We start from the raw sequence: 21285 nt of genomic DNA on the forward strand, positions 1-21285 counted from the left end.
CATCCTTATAATTAGGGACAACAGTAATGCCTCCCTTCTTAGGGATGCAATGCACCATACTCACCCAATCACTATGAGCGACAGGATAGATGATAGATGCTTCGAGGAGCTTTAGTATTTACTTTCTTACTACCTCTTTCATCTTAGGATTTAATCTCCTTTGATGATCAGCAACTGGTTTGAAGTCAGGATCAGTTTTAATCTTGTGCTGGCATAGGGTAGGACTAATGCCCTTAAGATCATCAAGAGTATATCCAATAGCAGCACGATGCTTCCTCAGAGTTTTTAGTAACTTCTTTTCTTCATGCTGTGAGAGGCTAGCACCAATAATAACAGGATATATATCCTTTTCATCAAGATAGGCATACTTAAGAGTATCAGGCAACTGTTTAGGCTCGAACACAGGATCACCCTTAGGTGGGGGTGGATCCCCAAGCAGTTCAACACGCAAGTTATTCTTAAGGATAGGATCTTGTTCTAAGACAACTCTATCTATCTCATCCCTTTCATCCATATGCATATCATTTTCATGCTCAAGCAAGTATTGCTCTAAGGGATCAGTAGGAGGCACGGCAATAGAGGCTAAGGCAATAGTTTCATCCCTACTAGGCAATTCCTTTTCAAGAGGTTGTCTACCAAACTTAGAGAAATTGAACTCATGTGACACGCCTTCAAAGCCAACAGTGACAGTTTGCTTTTCACAATCAATATGAGCATTGACGGTATTGAGAAAAGGTCTACCAAATATGATGGGACAAAAGCTATCTTGTGCGGTAGAAAGAACGAGGAAATCAGCAGGATACTTCGTTTTACCACATAAGACTTCAACATCCCTAACAATTCCCACAGGGCAGATAGTATCTCTATTGGCAAGCTGAATAGTGACATCAATAGGCTCTATCTCAACAGGTGCAATCTTATCTTTGATTTCATCGTATAAGGATTGAGGGATTTCACTAACAATAGCACCCACGTCACATAAGCCATGATAACAATGATCTCCTATCTTAACAGAAACAATAGGCATGCCAACAACACGCCTATGTTTGTCTCTAGCGTGAGGTTTAGCAATTCTAGCAGCATCTTCACAGAAGTGAATATTATGTCCCTCGACATCTTCGGATAGAAGATCTTTGATAATAGAAATACTAGGTTCAACTCTAATTTGCTCAGGGTGTGTGGGTGTTCTAATATAGCCTCTACGTATCTCAGTTGAAGCTTTAGAATGATCCTTTATCCTAACAAGGAAAGGTGGTTTCTCAATGTAAGCACTGGGAACAACAGGATCATTATAGGCAATGACTTTCTCTTCAACTCGAGTGGGTTTAACTAGATTGACTTCTAAAGGAGGATGATATTTAAACCACTTCTCTTTGGGGAGATCAATATGAGCAGCAAAGGATTCACACAGTGAAGCTACTATCTGAGAGTCAAGCCCATACTTAGCGCTAAAGTCACTAAAGGTATTTTTCTCAACAAAGGATTTAACGCAATCAAACGTGAAATTCATACCTGACTCCTTACCTTCTGCAAGCTCCCAATCTTCAGAGTTGCGCTTAATTCTCTCCAATAAATTTCATTTGAAGTCAATATCTCTCTTCATAAAAGAACCAGTACAAGAAGTGTCAAGCATGGTGCGATCATCATGAGAAAGCCGAGCATAGAAGTTCTGAATGATAATTTCTCTCGAGAGCTCATGATTGGGGCATGAATATAGCATTGATTTAAGCCTCCCCCAAGCTTGAGTGATGCTTTCTCTGTCACGAGGCTAAAAATGATAAATATAATTCCGATCACGATGTACTAAATGCATAGGATAAAACTTTTGATGAAATTCCAATTTCAACCGATTGTAGTCCCATGATCTAGTATCATCACATAGCCTATACCATGTCAACGCCTTATCCTTCAAAGATAAATGAAAGACCTTCTTCTTGACCTCATCCTCGGGCACACCTGCAAGTTTAAATAAACCACAAACTTCATCTACATAGATTAGATGCAAGTCTGGATGTGATGTTCCATCTCCTGTAAAAGGATTAGCCAACAGTTTCTCAAGCATACCTGAAGGAAATTCAAAGAAAATATTTTCATTAGGTGCAGCAGGTTGAGGAGCAACTATTTGTGCTTCCGTTCGAGGTGAAGATACTCCGAACAAGCCCCTCAAAGGATTAGTATCCATAGTGACAAGTGACAATAAATTTCAGCACACTATATGAATGTTTCCTTACCAAGTTCCACTTACCAAAGGCGCTTCACTCCCCGGCAACGGCGCCAGAAAAGAGTCTTGATGACCCACAAGTATAGGGGATCAATCATAGTCCTTTCTATAAGTAAGAGTGTCGAACCCAACGAGGAGCAGAAGGATCTGACAAGTGGTTTTCAGCAAGGTAAAATCTGCACGTACTGAAATTGTCGGTAACAAGTGATTGTGTGGTGAGATGATTCGTAGCAAGAAACAAGTAACAAAAGTAGCAACGGTGCAGCAAAGTGCCCAATCCCTTTTGTAGCAAGGGACAAGCTTGGGAAAAGTATTATAGGAGGAAAAAACGCTCCCGGGGACACACCAGAATTTCTATCATGCTAGTTTCATCATGTTCATATGATTCGCGTTCGTTACTTTGATAGTTTGATATGTGGGTGGACCGGCGCTTGGGTACTGCCCTTACTTGGACAAGCATCCCACTTATGATTAACCCCTCTCGCAAGCATCCTCAACTACGAAAGAAGAATTAAGACAAAGTCTAACCATAGCATTAAACTAGTGGATCCAAATCAGCCCCTTACGAAGCAACGCATAAACTAGGGTTTAAGCTTCTGTCACTCTAGCAACCCATCATCTACTTACTACTTCCCAATGCCTTCCTCTAGGCCCAAATAATGGTGAAGTGTTATGTAGTCGACGTTCACATAACACCACTAGAGGAAAAACAACACACAACACATCAAATTACCGAACGAATACCAAATTCACATGACTACTATTAGCATGACTTATCACATGTCCTCAGGAAAAAAAAAGTAACTACTCACAAAGCATAATCATATTCATGACCAGAAAGGTAATGAGTAGCATCAAGGATCTGAACATAAACTCTTCCACCCAATAATCCAACTAGCATCAACTACAAAGAGTAATCAACACTACTAGCAACCTTACAAGTACCAATCGGAGTCGCGAGTCGGAGATTGGTTACAATTGATGAATTAGGGTTTGGAGATGAGATGGTGCTGATGAAGATGTTGAAGGTGACGAGTCCCCTCCGATGAGAGGAGTGTTGGTGATGACGATGGCGACGATTTCCCCCTCCGGGAGGGAAGTTTCCCCGACAGGATCGTCCTGCCGGAGCTCTAGATTGGTTCTGCTCAAGTTCCGCCTCGTGGCAGCGGCGAAACCATGAAAAAGCTTCTCCTTGATTTTTTCTGGACGAAACCCTCCATATAGCAAAAGAGGGGAGCAAGTGGGCCAGTGGGCTGCCCACAAGCCCCCATGGCGCGGCCTGGGGGAGTGGCCACACCGTGCACGCTTGTGGGCACCCCCTGGTGCCCCTCTGGCACTTCTCCGGCCCGGTATTTTCGATAAACCGGGAAAAGAATCCTCGTTGATTTTCACGGCGTTTGGAGTTGCGCAGAATAGGTATCTCAACTTTGCTCCACTTTCAGGCCAGAATTCCAGTTGCGGGTATTTTCCCTCTTCATGTAAACCTTGCAAAATAAGATAGAAAAGGCATAAGAATAGTACCGTGAAGTGCAATAACAGCCAAAGAAGCGATAAATATCAACATGAAACATGATGCAAAATGGACGTATCACCCGCTCACTAAACCTCTTCCACGGGAAAAACATGATCAACACCAGAATTGTATGGGTGATCGATTTATTACAATGTAAATCGCATGGCGATGTGAGGACTAGATTATTGACTCTAGTGCAAGTGGGAGACCGTTGGAAATATGCCCTAGAGGCAATGATAAATAGTTATTATTATATTTCCTGTTTAAAGATAATCGTTTATTGTCCATGCTATAATTGTATTGAATGAAAACATAGATACATGTGTGGATACATAGACAAAACAATGTCCCTAGCAAGTCTCTAGTTGACTAGCCAGTTGATGAAGGATAGTCAAGGTTTTCTGACTATGTGCAAAGTGTTGTTGCTTGATAACTGGATCACATCATTAGGTGAATCATGTGATGGACTAGACCCAAACTATGAACGTAGCATTTTGATCGTGTCGTTTTATTGCTATTGTTTTCTGCGTGTCAAGTATTTGTTCCTATTACCATGAGATCATATAACTCACTGGCACCGGAGGAATACCTTGTGTGCATCAAATGTCACAACGTAACTGAGTGACTACAAAGGTGCTCTACAGGTATCTCCGAAGGTGTCCGTTGAGTTAGTATGGATCAAGACTGGGATTCGTCACTTCGTGTGACGGAGAGGCATCTCGGGGCCCACTCGGTAGTACAACATCACACACAAGCCTTGCAAGCAATGTGACTAAGTGTAAGTCACGGGATCTTGTATTACGGAATGAGTAAAGAGGCTTGCCGGTAACGAGATTGAAATAGGTATGCGGATATCGACGATCGAATCTCGGGCAAGTAACATACCGAAGGACAAAGGGAATGACATACGGGATTATATGAATCCTTGACACTGGGGTTCAACCGATAAGACCTTCGGAGAATATGTAGGATCCAATATGGGCATCCAGGTCCTGCTATTGGATATTGACCGAGGAGTGCCTCGGGGCATGTCTACATAGTTCTCGAACACGCAGGGTCTGCACACTTAATGTTCGATGATGTTTTAGTATAGTTGAGTTATATGTGTAGTTACCGAATGTTGTTTGGCATCCCGGATGAGATCACGGACGTCACGAGGGTTTCCGAAATGGTCCGGAAACGAAGATTGATATATAGGATAGTTTCATTTGGTTACCGGAAGGTTTTCGCGCATTACCGGCATTGTGCCGGGAGTGACGAATGGGTCCCGGAAGTTCACTCGGAGGGGCGCAACCCACCCAGGCGAATCCCAATGGACTTAGGGGTGGCGCACTAGCCCTTAGTGGGCTGGTGGGACATCCCAAGAGGGCCTATGCGCCAAGAGAAGAAAACCAAAGAAGGAAAAAAAGGGGAGCTGGGAAGGAAGAGAAGGACTCCACTTTCCAATCCTAATTGGAGTAGGAATCCTCCTCTCCTGCTGGCCGGTGCACCACTGAGGGCTTGGCCCTCAAGGCAAGACTCCTCCCCCTCCCTCCTATATATACTGGTTGTCTAGGGCTGATTTGAGACAACTTTTGCCACGTCCAACTCAAATCTAGACACCATAGTTCTTCCTCTAGATCGTATTTCTACGGAGCTCGGGTGGAGCCCTGCAGGAGTAGATCATCACCACCACCGAAGCGCCGTCGCGCTACCGGAGAACTCATCTACTTCTCCGTCTTGCTTGTTGGATCAAGAAGGCCGAGATCATCGTCGAGTTGTACGTCTGCATGCGCATGTGTCGTCCATTCGGCACTAGATCGGAACGGATCGTGGGATGGATTGTGGGACAGTTCGTGGGACTGTTCGTGGGGATGATCGAGGGACGTGAAGACATTCCACTACATCAACCGCGTTTCTTAACCCTTCCTGCTGTGCGATCTACAAGGGTACGTAGATCCAAATCTCCTCTCGTAGATGGACATCACCATGATAGGTCTTCGTGTGTGTAGGAAATTTTTTGTTTCCCATGCAACATTCCCCAACAGTGGCATCATGAGCTAGGTTCATGCGTAGATGTTATCTCGAGTAGAACACAAAGGGTTTTGTGGACGGTGATGTTCGATTTGCTGCCCTCCTTAGTCTTTTCTCGATTCAGCGGTATTCTTGGATTGAAGTGTCTCGGACCGACATTATTCGTACGCTTACGAAAGACTGGTTTCATCGATTGACATGCAACCTCGTTGCATAAAGATGACTGGCGGGTGTCAGATTCTCCAACTTTAGTTGAATTGGTTTTGACCGAGGCGGTCCTTGGAGAGGTTAAATAGCAATTTGCACATCTCCGTTGGGGTTTTTGCGTAAGTAATATGCGATCATACTAGATACCCATAGCAGCCACGTAAAACATGCAACAACAAATTAGAGGACGTCTAACTTGTTTTTGCAGGGTATGCTTGTGATATGATATGGCCAATGACGTGATGTGATATATTGGATGTATGAGATGATCATGTTGTAATAGTTAATATCGACATGCACGTCGATGGTACGGCAACCAGCAGGAGCCATAGGGTTGTCTTTAAACTAACGTTTGTGTTTGCAGATGCGTTTACTATATTGCTAGGACGTAGCTTTAGTAATAATAGCATAAGTAGCACGACAACCCAGATGGTGACACGTTGATGGAGATCATGGTGTGGCGCTGGTGACAAGAAGATCGTGCCGGTGCTGTGGTGATGGAGATCAAGAAGCACAAGATGATGGCCATATCATGTCACTTATGAATTGCTTGTGATGTTAATCCTTTTATGCACCTTATTTTGCTTAGAAGGATGGTAGCATTATAAGGTTATCTCTCACTAAAATTTCAAGACGAAATTGTGTTGTCCCCGACTATGCACCGTTGCTACAGTTCGTAGTTTTGAGACACCACATGATGCTCGGGTGTGATAGACTCAACGTTCACATACAACGGGTGCAAAACAGTTGCACACGCGGAACACTCGGGTTAAGCTTGACGAGCATAGCATGTGCAGACATGGCCTCGGAACACATGAGACCGAAAGGTCGAGCATGAATCGTATAGTTGATATGATTAGAATAGAGATGCTTACCACTGAAATTATTCTCAACTCACGTGATGATCGGACTTGAGTTAGTGAATTTGGATCATGTACCACTCAAATCACTAGAGAGATGTACTTTTTGAGTGAGAGTTTAGCAAGTAATTTGATTAGTTAAACTCTAATTATCTTGAACATAGTCTAAGTCTACTTTGAAATATTTGTGTTGTAGATCAATGGCTCACGCGAGAGTCACCCTGAATTTTAATACGTTCCTAGAGAAAACTAATTTGAAAGATGATGGAAGCAACTTTGTAGACTGGGCTCGTAATCTTAAGTTGCTCCTGCAAGCTGGTAAGAAGGATTATGTCCTTAATGTTGCGCTAGGAGATGAACCACCCACTACGGCTGACCAAGATGTTAAGAACGTTTGGTTAACATGTAAGGATGACTACTCAGTAGTTGAATGTGCAGTCTTGTATGGCTTAGAGCCGGGACTTCAATGTCGCTTTGAGCATCATGGAGCATTTGAGATGTTCCAGGAGTTGAAGTTTATCTTTCAGAAGAACGCCCGGATCGAGAGGTATGAGACCTCCGATAAATTCTATGCTTGCAAGATGGAGGAGAATTCGTGTGTCAGTGAACATGTGCTCAAAATGTCTGGGTATGCAAACCGTCTGGCTGAGCTGGGGATTGAACTCCCGCAAGAGGCTATCACTGACAGAATTCTTCAATCACTGCCACCAAGCTACAAGAGCTTTGTGTTGAACTATAACATGCAAGGGATGAACAAGTCACCCGGCGTGTTATTTGCGATGCTGAAAGTCGCAGAGTCAGAACTCCGTAAAGAGAATCAAGTGTTGATGGTGAATAAGACCACTAGTTTCAATAGAAACGGCAAAGGAAAGAAGGGTAATTCCAAGAATGGTGGCAAACCTGTTGCCAATCCGACAAAGAAACCCAAAGCTGGACCTAAGCCTGAAACGGAGTGTTATTATTGCAAGGGTATGGGTCACTGGAAGCGCAACTGCCCCTAGTATCTGGCTGATAAGAAGGAGGCCAAGGAAAAATCGGGTATATTCGATATACATGTTATTGATGTGTACTTAACCAGCTCTCGTAGTAGTGCGTGGGTATTCGATACCGGTTCTGTAGCTCATATTTGCAACTCGAAACAGGAACTGCGGAATAAGCGAAGGCTGGCGAAGGATGAAGTGACCATGCGCGTGGGAAATGGTTCCAAGGTTGATGCAATCGCCGTCGGCACAGTTTCACTTTGTTGCCATTAGGATTAGTTATGAACTTAAATAATTGTTATTTACTGCCTCGGTTAAGCATGAACATTATATCTGGATCTTGTTTATTGCGAGACGTTTACTCGTTTAAGTCAGAGAATACTGGTTGTTCTATTTCTATGAGTAATATCTTTTATGGTCATGCACCCAATGTGAGAGGATTGTTCATATTGAATCTTGATAGCGATGATACACATATATATAACATTGAGACCAAAATAGTTCGAGTTAACACTGATAGCTCCATGTTTTTGTGGCACTACCGCTTAGGTCATATTGGTGTAAAGCGCATGAAGAAACTCCATTCCGATGGACTTTTGGAGTCACTTGACTTTGATTCACTTGACACGTGCGAACCATGACTCATGGGCAAGATGACTAAGACTCCGTTCTCCGGAACATTGGAGCGTGCAAGTGACTTATTGGAAATCATACATACCGATGTGTGCGGTCCGATGAGTGTGGAGGCGCGCGACGGATATCGTTATTTTCTCACCTTCACTGACGATTTGAGTAGATATGGTTAGGTCTACTTAATGAAGCACAAGTCTGAAACGTTTGAGCAGTTCAAGCAATTTCAGAGTGAAGTCGAAAATCATCGTAACAAGAAGATCAAGTTCCTACGGTCTGATCGTGGGGGTGAATATCTGAGTTTTGAGTTTGGTGCTCACTTAAGAAAATGTGGAATTGTTTCATAGTTGACACCGCCTGGAACACCACAATGTAATGGTGTGTCCGAACGTCGTAATCGTACTTTATTAGAGATGGTGTGATCTATGATGTCTCTTACCGATTTGCCGTTACCGTTTTGGGGTTATGCATTAGGGACAGTTGCATTCACTTTAAATAGAGCATCATCAAAATCCGTTGAGACGACACCATATGAACTGTGGTATGGCAAAAGACCAAAATTGTCACTTCTTAAAGTTTGGGGATGTGATGCTTATGTCAAAAAGCTTCAGCCCGAAAAGCTGGAACCCAAAGCGGAAAAGTGCGTCTTCATAGGTTACCCAAAGGAGACAGTTGGGTATAACTTCTATCTCAAATCCAAGGGCAAAGTGTTTGTTGCTAAAAACGGAGCTTTTCTTGAGAAGGAGTTTCTCTCGAAAGAATTGTGTGGGAGGAAGATAGAACTTGATGAGGTTGTCGAACCTCTAATCCCTCTAGATGGTGGCGCACGGCAAGGGGAAACCCCTGTCGTTGTGATGCCGATTGAGGATGAAGTTAACAATGATGATCATGAAACTTCAGATCAAGTTCCTATCTGACCTCGCAGGTAGATAAGATCTCGTACTGCTCCTGAGTGGTATGGTAATCCTGTCTTATCAATTTTGTTGTTGGACAACAATGACTGCGAATTATGAAGAAGCAATGGTGGGCCCAGATTTCAACAAATGGCTGGAGGCCATGAAATCCGAGATAGGATCCATGTATGAGAACAAAGTGTGGATGATGGGGTTATAGTTCTAGGGTAGGGTCACAGGCCTGCCCTATAGGTCCTACACAAAGACTACCCTTCATAAGGGACAAGGCCCTTAGTCAGTTCCGACTGAATTAAGGACTTCCCTTCATCCAGTCGGTGATGATTCCTCCATCATCCAGTCAGAAATGAGCATTCGGAGCGTATCAAACGTACCGACTGGATTCCACTCTGTACATCGTAACCCCCCCCCCCTGGAGGGCAACGGTCATACGCTTTCATGTACCTTTATTAGCATTTAAGGCATACGTTACCTGTAACGTAGACATTCAATCGCCACTACTCTACCCCTGCGCACCAAACCGTTGTGAAGGGCAGCACACTCTATATAATTCGCCCTTCGCCACTGGTGCAGGGGTTAGCAATTCATTGTAATCCATATTCCACTCGACATCAAGCTCCAAGAGCACTGAGACGTAGGGCTTTTACCTCCACCGTAGAGGGGCCTGAACTCATACAACCTCGTTGTAGCTAAGGCTCTGCCCATCCTTTCGTACCCCATACATCTACTGTCAGACTTATATCCACGACAGTTGGCGCCCACCGTGGGGCAGGCGTCTAAGCGACTTTTCGGCGAGTTTGCGACTACATCTTTTCGTCATGTCATTCGGTGGAGATTTGTGCATGGGTCATGAGATCCTCTTCGGCGCTCTCTCCTTCATCATCGATGATTCGGCATGGCTTCGGGATGCTCCTCTCGATGTCGAGGCACTCCCCAGTCGCGGGGCTACGCACTTCCGTGCCGGCGCCCGCGACATCCTTCTTCTCCAGCAGTCGGCTCCGGTGTCGACCTTCGCCCCTGTCGCGCACCGCAACAAGCGGTCTCACCGTCCGCGGCTCCAGCGTTGGGTGCAACACGCCCAGGCGCGCTAGAGCGCGTCTTCACAAGTGGCGGTCCTTGAGTCGGTTGTAGTAGCGCCGCCGTCCCAGCGCTCGGACTCAGTTCCGACTGAGTTTCCTTCCGAGTACGTGGGTCGCGGGCTTGCAGCCGAAGTGCACATGGCCAACTCCCATGAAAGTCCCCGCCGAACCGGCCGGAACGAGCACGAGGTCGGCGAAACCTCCGGCGCTCGCCGTCAGCCCGACCGTTCTGCCAGTCGGCGCACTCGTCAGAGCAACGTGGAGGTGTTCCGCACACCCGTCCTCAACCTGGCTGTCGCTGCCAAGATAGCCGATTCCCTCCAGCCGACTGATTCAGAGGCTAGCAGAGGGATCGAGCAGATCCGTGCCCTGCTGCACACGGCGCAGCAGCAAAATTCGGCGGTCTCCGAGTCGCACAACAGGATCCACAATAGATCTATTCGCGTGAACACGCATCGGTCAGTTCATAGCCCCGGTTCTCATCAGCGACACAGGGGAGGCAGCCGTTCCATGAATCCCGAAGATCGTCGTTGTTCATGCACCCCTTCGCGGGGTGGGCCCTACGGGCCCCGACATCATGATGATCGGTGTTCAGTCGGTGACACTTATGATCCAAGGCCTAACGCAAGAGGATATATCGCCCAGAGGAGGGTTGACAGGGGTCGGGTCCACCGTGATGGACACGACATAGACCGTCCGAGTGGAAGCATGACCATCGTCTCTGGCCCCGTGTGTTTCAGTCGAGCCATCCGTTTGGCTAACATCCCTCCCAACTTCCGATTGGCGACGGGAATCAGTAAGTTTACAGGAGAATCCAAGCCAGAAACGTGGCTGGACGACTACCGAGTGGCAGTCCAGATCGGCGGTGGAGACGACCAGGTCGCCATGAAACATCTCCCCCTGATGCTCGACGGCTCGGCACGAGCATGGCTAAACCAGTTGGCTCCTTCAAGCATCTATAGCTGGGCAGATCTGGCCCGATTCTGCATCAGGACCTTCGAGGGGACGTGCAAACGCCCTGCTGGTCTCGTGGAGCTCCAGCACTGTGTCCAGAAGCAGAATGAGCCCCTGCGATTTCATCCAGCGTTGGACAACCCTCTACCACACGGTGGAGAACGTCACAGAGCACCAAGCAGTCTGCGCCTTCAAGGCAGGCGTGCGGTACAGAGATCTGTACCTGAAGTTCAGTCGAACAGGCGACATCTCCATGAGCAAGATGATGGAGATAGCGGCATGCTATGCAAATGGCGAAGAAGAGGATCGCATTCGTAGCGGCAAGCACAAAGCAGCCGCCGATGGAGATGGAAATAGCACTCGGAAGCAGAAGCAGAAAGTTCCGTCCACTCCGCAGGCAGAGGCCGCAGCCGTTACCAATGCCAAGTTCAAGGGCAAGGGGAAGGCTCAGTTCACCCCCAAGAAGAAGCAGTTCGGGAACCACATCCTGGACCAGCCATGTCCACTCTGTTGGAAATATGCCCTAGAGGCAATAATAAAATGGTTATTATCATATTTCCTTGTTCTTGATAATCGTCTATCGTTCATGCTATAATTGTATTAACAGGAAACACTAATACATGTGTGAATGAATAGATCACAATGTGTCCCTAGCAAGCCTCTAGTTGGCTAGCTCGTTAGTCAATAGATGATCATGGTTTCCTGATCATGGACATTGGATGTCATTGATAACGGGATCACATCATTGGGAGAATGATGTGGTGGACAAGACCCAATACTAAGCCTAGCACTAGATCGTATTGTTCGTATGCTAATGCTTTTCTAATGTCAAGTATCTTTTCCTTCGACCGTGAGATTGTGCAACTCCCGGATACCGTAGGAGTGCTTTGGGTGTATCAAACGTCACAACGTAACTGGGTGACTATAAAGGTGCACTACGGGTACCTCCGAAAGTGTTTGTTGGGTTGGCACGAATCGAGATCGGGATTTGTCACTCCGTGTGACGGAGAGGTATCTCTGGGCCCACTCGGTAGAACATCATCATGAGCTCAATGTGACTAAGGAGTTAGTCACACGATGACGTGCTACGGAACGAGTAAAGAGACTTACCGGCAACGAGATTGAACAAGGTATAGGTATACCGACGATCGAATCTCGGACAAGTTCTATACCGACAGACAAAGGGAATCATATACGGGATTGATTGAATCCTTGACATCGTGGTTCATCCGATGAGATCATCGTGGAGCTAGTGGGAGCCACCATGGGTATCCAGACCCCGCTGATGGTTATTGGCCAGAGAGGTGTCTCGGTCATGTCTGCCTGTCTCCCGAACCCGTAGGGTCTACACACTTAAGGTTCGATGACGCTAGGGTTATAGGGAATTGTTGTACGAGGTTACCGAAAGTTGTTCGGAGTCCCGGATGAGATCCCGGACGTCACGAGGAGCTCCGGAATGGTCCGGAGGTAAAGATTGATATATAGGACGGATGGTTTCGGACACCGGAAGTGTTTCGGGCATCATCGGTAACGTACCGGGACCACCGGGACCACCGGAGGTGGTCCCGGGGGACCACCGAAGGGGGGCTGCGACCCCAAGAGGTAAGATGGGCTAAGTGGGGGTGGGAACCAGCCCCTAGTTGGGCTGGTATGCCTCCCCACTCAGCCCATGGCGCAGGGGAAAGGAAAAGAGGGGGGGAACCCTAATTTAGGTGGGGCTTAGGCCCACCAGAGGGGTGCGCCACCCCTCCCCCTTGCCCTGGCCGCCACCCCTTCCCCATCTTAGGGGTGGGAACCCTAAGGGCTGCGCCCCCTCCCTCTCCCCCTATATATAGATGAGGTTCGGGGCTGTTTGAGACACGGTTTAATCTCTCTCTCTCGCAGCCCTGCTCCTCTCCCTCCTCCTCTCTGCCGGCGCTTGGCGAAGCCTTGCCGGGAGACCTCGTCTCTCCACCAACACCACGCCGTCGTGTTGCTGGTATTCTTCCCCAACTTCTCCCTCCTCCTTTCTGGATCAAGGTGCGGGAGATGTCACCGGGCTGCACGTGTGTTGAACGCGGAGGTGCCGTTGTTCGGCACTAGATCGGAATCGCTGCGAGTACGACTCCATCAACCGCGTTCTAGCAACGCTTCCGCTTAGCGATCTTCAAAGGTACGAAGATGCTCTTACCCCTCTCTCGTTGCTGGTCTCTCCATAGGAAGATCTGAATATGCGTAGGAAAATTTTGAATTTATGCTACGTTACCCAACAGTGGCATCCGAGCCAGGTTTTCTATGCGTAGATTCTATGCACGAGTAGAACACAAAAGTTGTGGGCGATGGTTTGTCAATTTGCTTGCCGTTACTAGTCTTATTCTTTTCCGGCGGTATTGTGGGATGAAGCGGCCCGGACCGACCTTACACGTACTCTTACGTGAGACTAGTTCCACCGACAAACATGCACATCGTGCATAAAGGTGGCTAGCGGGTGTCTGTCTCTCCTACTCTAGTCGGATTGGATTTGATGAAAAGGGTCCTTATGAAGGGTAAATAGCTTTGGCATATCATCGTTGTGGCTGTCACATAGGTAAGAAGGCGTTCTTGCTAGAAACCCAAATCAGCCACGTAAAACTTGCAACAACAATTAGAGGACGTCTAACTTGTTTTTGCAGGGTTTGACATGTGATGTGATATGGCCAAAGTTGTGATGTTGCATGTATGATGTATGAGATGATCATGTTATTGTAATAGTTTCACGACTTGCATGTCGTTGAATATGACAACCGGCAGGAGCCATAGGAGTTGTCTTAATTTATTGTATGAGATGCAACGCCATGTGCTTACTACTTTTACTTCATTGCTAACGGTTAGCTATAGTAGTAGTGATAGTAGTAGTTGGCGTGACGACTTCACGGAGACACGATGATGGAGATCATGATGACGGAGATCATGGTGTCACGCCGGTGACGATGATGATCATGCGATGCCTGAAGATGGAGATCGAATGAGCAAAGATGATAATGGCCATATCATGTCACTATATGATTGCATTGTGATGTTTATCATGTTTTACATCTTATTGCTTAGAACGACGGTAGCATAATAAGATGATCCCTCTTAAAATTTCGAGAACGTATTCCCCTAAGTGTGCATCGTTGCGAAGGTTCGTTGTCTCGAAGCACCACGTGATGATCGGGTGTGATAGATTCTAACGTTCGCATACAACGGGTGTAAGCCAGATTTACACACGCGAAACACCTAGGTTGACTCGACGAGCTTAGCATGTACAGACATGACCTCGAATACAAGAGACCGAAAGGTCGAACATGAGTCGTATGGTTGAATACGATCAGCATGAGTTGCTCACCATGCTGACTAGTCCGTCTCACGTGATGATCGGACACGGGTTAGTCAACATGGATCATGTAACACTTAGATGACTAGAGGGATGTCGATTTAAGTGGGAGTTCATACTTAATTTGATTAAATGAACTTAATTGTCATGAACTTAGTCTAAAAGTTGTCTTTATAAATATTGTAGATGTCCAACGTCAACCTCAACTTCAACGCATTCCTAGAGAAAAACAAGCTGAAAGATGATGGTAGCAACTATGCGGACTGGGTTCGCAACCTGAAGCTCATCCTTGAAGCAGCTAAAAAGGCTTATGTCCTTAATGTGCCGCTAGGTGACCCTCCCGCTCCCGCAGCAGCGCAGGACGTTCTAAACGTCTGGCAAGCGCGGAGTGATGACTACTCTCTGGTCAGGTGTGGCATGTTATACAGTTTAGAAACGGGGCTCCAAAGACGTTTTGAGCAACACGGGGCATATGAGATGTTCCAAGAGCTGAAGCTAGTTTTTCAAGCTCATGCCCGTGTCGAGAGATATGAAGTCTCCGACAAGTTCTTCAGCTGTAAGATGGAGGAGAACAGTTCTGTCAGTGAGCACATACTCAAAATGTCTGGGTTACACGGTCGTCTGACTTCACTAGGAGTCGAACTTCCGGATGATGCTATCATTGACAGAATCCTCCAGTCTCTCCCACCAAGCTACAAAGGCTTTGTGCTTAACTACAACATGCAAGGGATGGAGAAAACCATTCCCGAGTTGTACTCGATGCTCAAGTCTGCAGAGGTAGAAATCAAGAAGGAGCATCAAGTGTTGATGGTCAACAAGACCACTAGTTTCAAGAAAGGCAGGGGTAAGAAGAACTTCAAGAAAGACGGCAAAGCTGTTGCCGCGCCCGGTAAGCCAGATGCCGGGAAGAAGAAAAAGAACGGACCCAAGCCTGAGACTGAGTGCTTCTACTGCAAGGGAAAAGGTCACTGGAAGCGGAACTGCCCCAAATACTTAGCGGACAAGAAGGCCGGCAACGTTAAAGGTATATGTGATATACATGTTATTGATGTGTACCTTACCAGCGCTGGTAGTAGCTCCTGGGTATTTGATACCGGTGCTGTTGCTCATATTTGCAACTCAAAGCAGGAACTGCGGAATAAGCGGAGACTGGCCAAGGACGAGGTGACGATGCGCGTCGGGAATGGTTCAAAGGTCGATGTGATCGCCGCCGGCACGCTACCTCTACATCTTCCGTCGGGATTAGTTTTAAACCTTAATAATTGTTATTTAGTACCATCTTTAAGCATGAACATTGTATCAGGGTCTTGCTTAATGCGAGACGGCTACTCATTTAAGTCAGAGAATAATGGTTGTTCTATTTACATGAATGATATGTTTTATGGTCATGCTCCGCTGGTGAATGGTTTATTCTTGATGAATCTCGATCGTGATGTTACACATATTCATAGTGTGAGTACCAAAAGATGCAAAGTTGATAATGATAGTCCCACATACTTGTGGCACTGCCGCCTTGGTCATATCGGCGTTAAGCGCATGAAGAAGCTCCGTTATGATGGACTGCTAGAGTCTCTTGACTTTGAATCATTTGACACATGCGAGCCGTGCCTCATGGGCAAGATGACTAAGACTCCATTCTCAGGAATAATGGAGAGAGCCACCGACTTATTGGAAATAATACATACTGATGTGTGTGGTCCAATGAACATTGAAGCTCGCGGTGGTTATCGTTATGTTCTCACTCTCACCGATGATTTGAGTAGGTATGGGTATATCTACTTGATGAAGCACAAATCTGAGACGTTTGAAAGGTTCAAGGAATTTCAGAGTGAGGTTGAGAATCAACGTGACAGAAAAATTAAATGTCTACGATCTGATCGTGGAGGAGAATATTTGAGTCACGAGTTTGGCACACACCTAAGGAAGTGTGGAATCGTTTCACAACTGACGCCGCCTGGCACACCGCAGCGCAACGGAGTGTCTGAACGTCGTAATCGCACTTTATTAGATATGGTACGATCTATGATGTCTCTCACCGACTTACCGCTATCATTTTGGGGATACGCATTAGAAACTGCAGCATTCACTTTAAATAGGGCACCGTCTAAATCCGTTGAGACGACACCGTATGAACTGTGGTTTGGCAAGAAACCTAAGTTGTCGTTTCTTAAAGTTTGGGGCTGCGATGCTTATGTGAAGAAACTTCAACCAGAAAAGCTCGAACCCAAAGCGGAGAAATGCGTATTCATAGGATACCCTAAGGAAACTATTGGGTATACCTTCTATCTTAGATCCGAAGGTAAAACCTTTGTTGCCAAGAACGGATCCTTTCTAGAGAAAGAGTTTCTCTCGAAAGAAGTAAGTGGGAGGAAGGTAGAACTTGATGAGGTAATTACACCCCCTCTCGAACAGGAAAGTAGCGCAGCGCAAGAAGTTGTTCCTGTGGTGCCTACACCGACTGAAGAGGAAGTTAATGATGATGATCATGAAACTTCGGATCAAGTTACTGCTGAACCACGAAGGTCCATAAGGGTACGCTCCGCACCAGAGTGGTACGGCAACCCTGTGATGGAAATCATGTTGTTAGACAACGGTGAACCTTCGAACTATGAAGAAGCGATGGCGGGCCCGGATTCCAACAAATGGCTTGAGGCCATGAAATCCGAGATAGGATCCATGTATGAGAACAAAGTATGGACTTTGGTGGACTTGCCCGATGACCGGCGAGCCATAGAAAATAAATGGATCTTCAAGAAGAAGACTGATGCAGACGGTAATGTAACCGTTTACAAAGCTCGACTTGTCGCAAAGGGTTTTCGACAAATTCAAGGAGTTGACTACGATGAGACTTTCTCTCCCGTAGCAAAGCTGAAATCAGTCCGAATCATGTTAGCAATTGCCGCCTTTTATGATTATGAAATTTGGCAAATGGACGTCAAAACAGCGTTCCTTAACGGGAACCTCAAGGAAGAGTTGTATATGATGCAACCAGAAGGTTTTGTCGACCCTAAGGGTGCTAACAAAGTATGCAAGCTCCAGCGCTCCATCTATGGGCTGGTGCAAGCATCTCGGAGTTGGAACATTCGCTTTAATGAGGTGATTAAAGCGTTTGGGTTCATACAGGTTTACGGAGAAGCCTGTCTGTACAAGAAAGTGAGTGGGAGCTCTGTAGCTTTCCTCGTACTATATGTGGATGACATATTATTGATGGGGAATGATATAGAGATGCTGGAGAGCATAAAGGCCTATTTGAACAAGAGTTTTTCAATGAAGGACCTTGGAGAAGCTGCATACATATTAGGCATCAAGATCTATAGAGATAGATTGAGACGCCTCATAGGTCTTTCACAAAGTACATACCTTGACAAGATATTGAAGAAGTTCAATATGGAAAACTCAAAGAAAGGGTTCTTGCCAGTTTTGCAAGGTATGAGATTGAGTAAGACTCAGTCGCCGACCACGACAGCAGATAGAGAGAAGATGAGTTCTGTCCCCTACGCTTCAGCCATGGGCTCTCTAATGTATGCCATGCTGTGTACTAGACCTGATATAAACCTTGCGATAAGCTTGGTAGGGAGGTACCAAAGTAATCCCGGTAAGGAACACTGGACAGCGGTCAAGAATATCCTTAAGTACCTGAAAAGGACTAAGGAAATGTTTCTCGTTTATGGAGGTGACGAAGAGCTCGTCGTAAAGGGTTACGTCGATGCTAGCTTTGACACAGATCCGGATGACTCTAAGTCACAAACCGGATACGTATATGTGTTGAATGGTGGGGCAGTGAGCTGGTGCAGCAGCAAGCAAGAAGTCGTGGCAGCATCTACATGTGAAGCGGAGTACATAGCTGCTTCAGAAGCAGCTCATGAAGGAATTTGGATGAAGGAGCTCATCACCGACCTTGGAGTGGTTCCAAGCGCGTCGGGTCCTATGACACTCTTCTGTGATAACACTGGAGCCATTGCCATAGCCAAGGAGCCCAGGTTTCACCGGAAGACGAAGCACATCAAGCGCCGCTACAACTCCATCCAGGACCATGTCCAGAGTGGAGTGATAGATATTTGTAAAGTACACACGGATCTGAATATTGCAGACCCGTTGACTAAACCTCTTCCACGAGCAAAATATGATCAACACCATGATGCTATGGGTGTTCGATACATCACAATGTAACTAGATTATTGACTCTAGTGCAAGTGGGAGACTGTTGGAAATATGCCCTAGAGGCAATAATAAAATGGTTATTATCATATTTCCTTGTTCTTGATAATCGTCTATCGTTCATGCTATAATTGTATTAACAGGAAACACTAATACATGTGTGAATGAATAGATCACAATGTGTCCCTAGCAAGCCTCTAGTTGGCTAGCTCGTTAGTCAATAGATGATCATGGTTTCCTGATCATGGACATTGGATGTCATTGATAACGGGATCACATCATTGGGAGAATGATGTGGTGGACAAGACCCAATACTAAGCCTAGCACTAGATCGTATTGTTCGTATGCTAATGCTTTTCTAATGTCAAGTATCTTTTCCTTCGACCGTGAGATTGTGCAACTCCCGGATACCGTAGGAGTGCTTTGGGTGTATCAAACGTCACAACGTAACTGGGTGACTATAAAGGTGCACTACGGGTACCTCCGAAAGTGTTTGTTGGGTTGGCACGAATCGAGATCGGGATTTGTCACTCCGTGTGACGGAGAGGTATCTCTGGGCCCACTCGGTAGAACATCATCATGAGCTCAATGTGACTAAGGATTTAGTCACACGATGACGTGCTACGGAACGAGTAAAGAGACTTACCGGCAACGAGATTGAACAAGGTATAGGTATACCGACGATCGAATCTCGGGCAAGTTCTATACCGACAGACAAAGGGAATCGTATACGGGATTGATTGAATCCTTGACATCGTGGTTCATCCGATGAGATCATCGTGGAGCTAGTGGGAGCCACCATGGGTATCCAGACCCCGCTGATGGTTATTGGCCAGAGAGGTGTCTCGGTCATGTCTGCCTGTCTCCCGAACCCGTAGGGTCTACACACTTAAGGTTCGATGACGCTAGGGTTATAGGGAATTGTTGTACGAGGTTACCGAAAGTTGTTCGGAGTCCCGGATGAGATCCCGGACGTCACGAGGAGCTCCGGAATGGTCCGGAGGTAAAGATTGATATATAGGACGGATGGTTTCGGACACCGGAAGTGTTTCGGGCATCATCGGTAACGTACCGGGACCACCGGGACCACCGGAGGTGGTCCCGGGGGACCACCGAAGGGGAGCTGCGACCCCAAGAGGTAAGATGGGCTAAGTGGGGGTGGGAACCAGCCCCTAGTTGGGCTGGTATGCCTCCCCACTCAGCCCATGGCGCAGGGGAAAGGAAAAGAGGGGGGGAACCCTAATTTAGGTGGGGCTTAGGCCCACCAGAGGGGTGCGCCACCCCTCCCCCTTGCCCTGGCCGCCACCCCTTCCCCATCTTAGGGGTGGGAACCCTAAGGGCTGCGCCCCCTCCCTCTCCCCCTATATATAGATGAGGTTCGGGGCTGTTTGAGACACGGTTTAATCTCTCTCTCTCTCGCAGCCCTGCTCCTCTCCCTCCTCCTCTCTGCCGGCGCTTGGCGAAGCCTTGCCGGGAGACCTCGTCTCTCCACCAACACCACGCCGTCGTGTTGCTGGTCTTCTTCCCCAACTTCTCCCTCCTCCTTGCTGGATCAAGGTGCGGGAGACGTCACCGGGCTGCACGTGTGTTGAACTCGGAGGTGCCGTTGTTCGGCACTAGATCGGAATCGCTGCGAGTACGACTCCATCAACCGCGTTCTAGCAACGCTTCCGCTTAGCGATCTTCAAAGGTACGAAGATGCTCTTACCCCTCTCTCGTTACTGGTCTCTCCATAGGAAGATCTGAATATGCGTAGGAAAATTTTGAATTTATGCTACGTTACCCAACACACTCCACACGAAGATGGATGAAGAGAGCAACGCCATATTTCCGAAGCATACCACTCGGCAATGTCGCCTCCTGATCCAGGGGTTCGGCGAAGGGCAGCCGAGTGAAAAGGACAATGAACAGGATGAGGACGACAAGGAGGATCCATTCCTCCAAGTCCATGCCATGCTGATGATTTTTGCTGACGTTGAAAGCAAAAGTCGACTGAAGTTGGTGAACAGGGAGGTGAACATGGCCACCCCGACCAACCCCACGTTCCTCAAATGGTCTCAGACTGCGATCACCTTTGACCACTCGGATCATCCAGCACACGTACCCACCCCAGGGAGACAGGCCCTGGTCGTCGACCCGGTGGTGGAAGGAGTTCGACTGCGCAAAGTCCTCATGGACGGCGGCAGCGACTTGAACATCATGTACGCTGACACTCTCAAGGGGATGGGCATTCCGATGTCTAAACTTAGCGAGAGCAGCATGCAGTTCCATCGAGTCGTCCCTGGACAAAAGGCCAAGTCACTCGGCCAGATCGCGTTGGACGTCGTCTTCGGCTCCGACAAGAACTTCCGCAAGGAGAAACTGACGTTCGAGGTGGTGGACTTCCAGAGTGCGTACCACGCAATTCTGGGCCGCCCGGCGTATG

The sequence above is a fragment of the Hordeum vulgare genome, chromosome 4H, assembly GCF_904849725.1.
Source record: "Hordeum vulgare subsp. vulgare chromosome 4H, MorexV3_pseudomolecules_assembly, whole genome shotgun sequence".
Lineage (NCBI taxonomy): Eukaryota > Viridiplantae > Streptophyta > Magnoliopsida > Poales > Poaceae > Hordeum > Hordeum vulgare.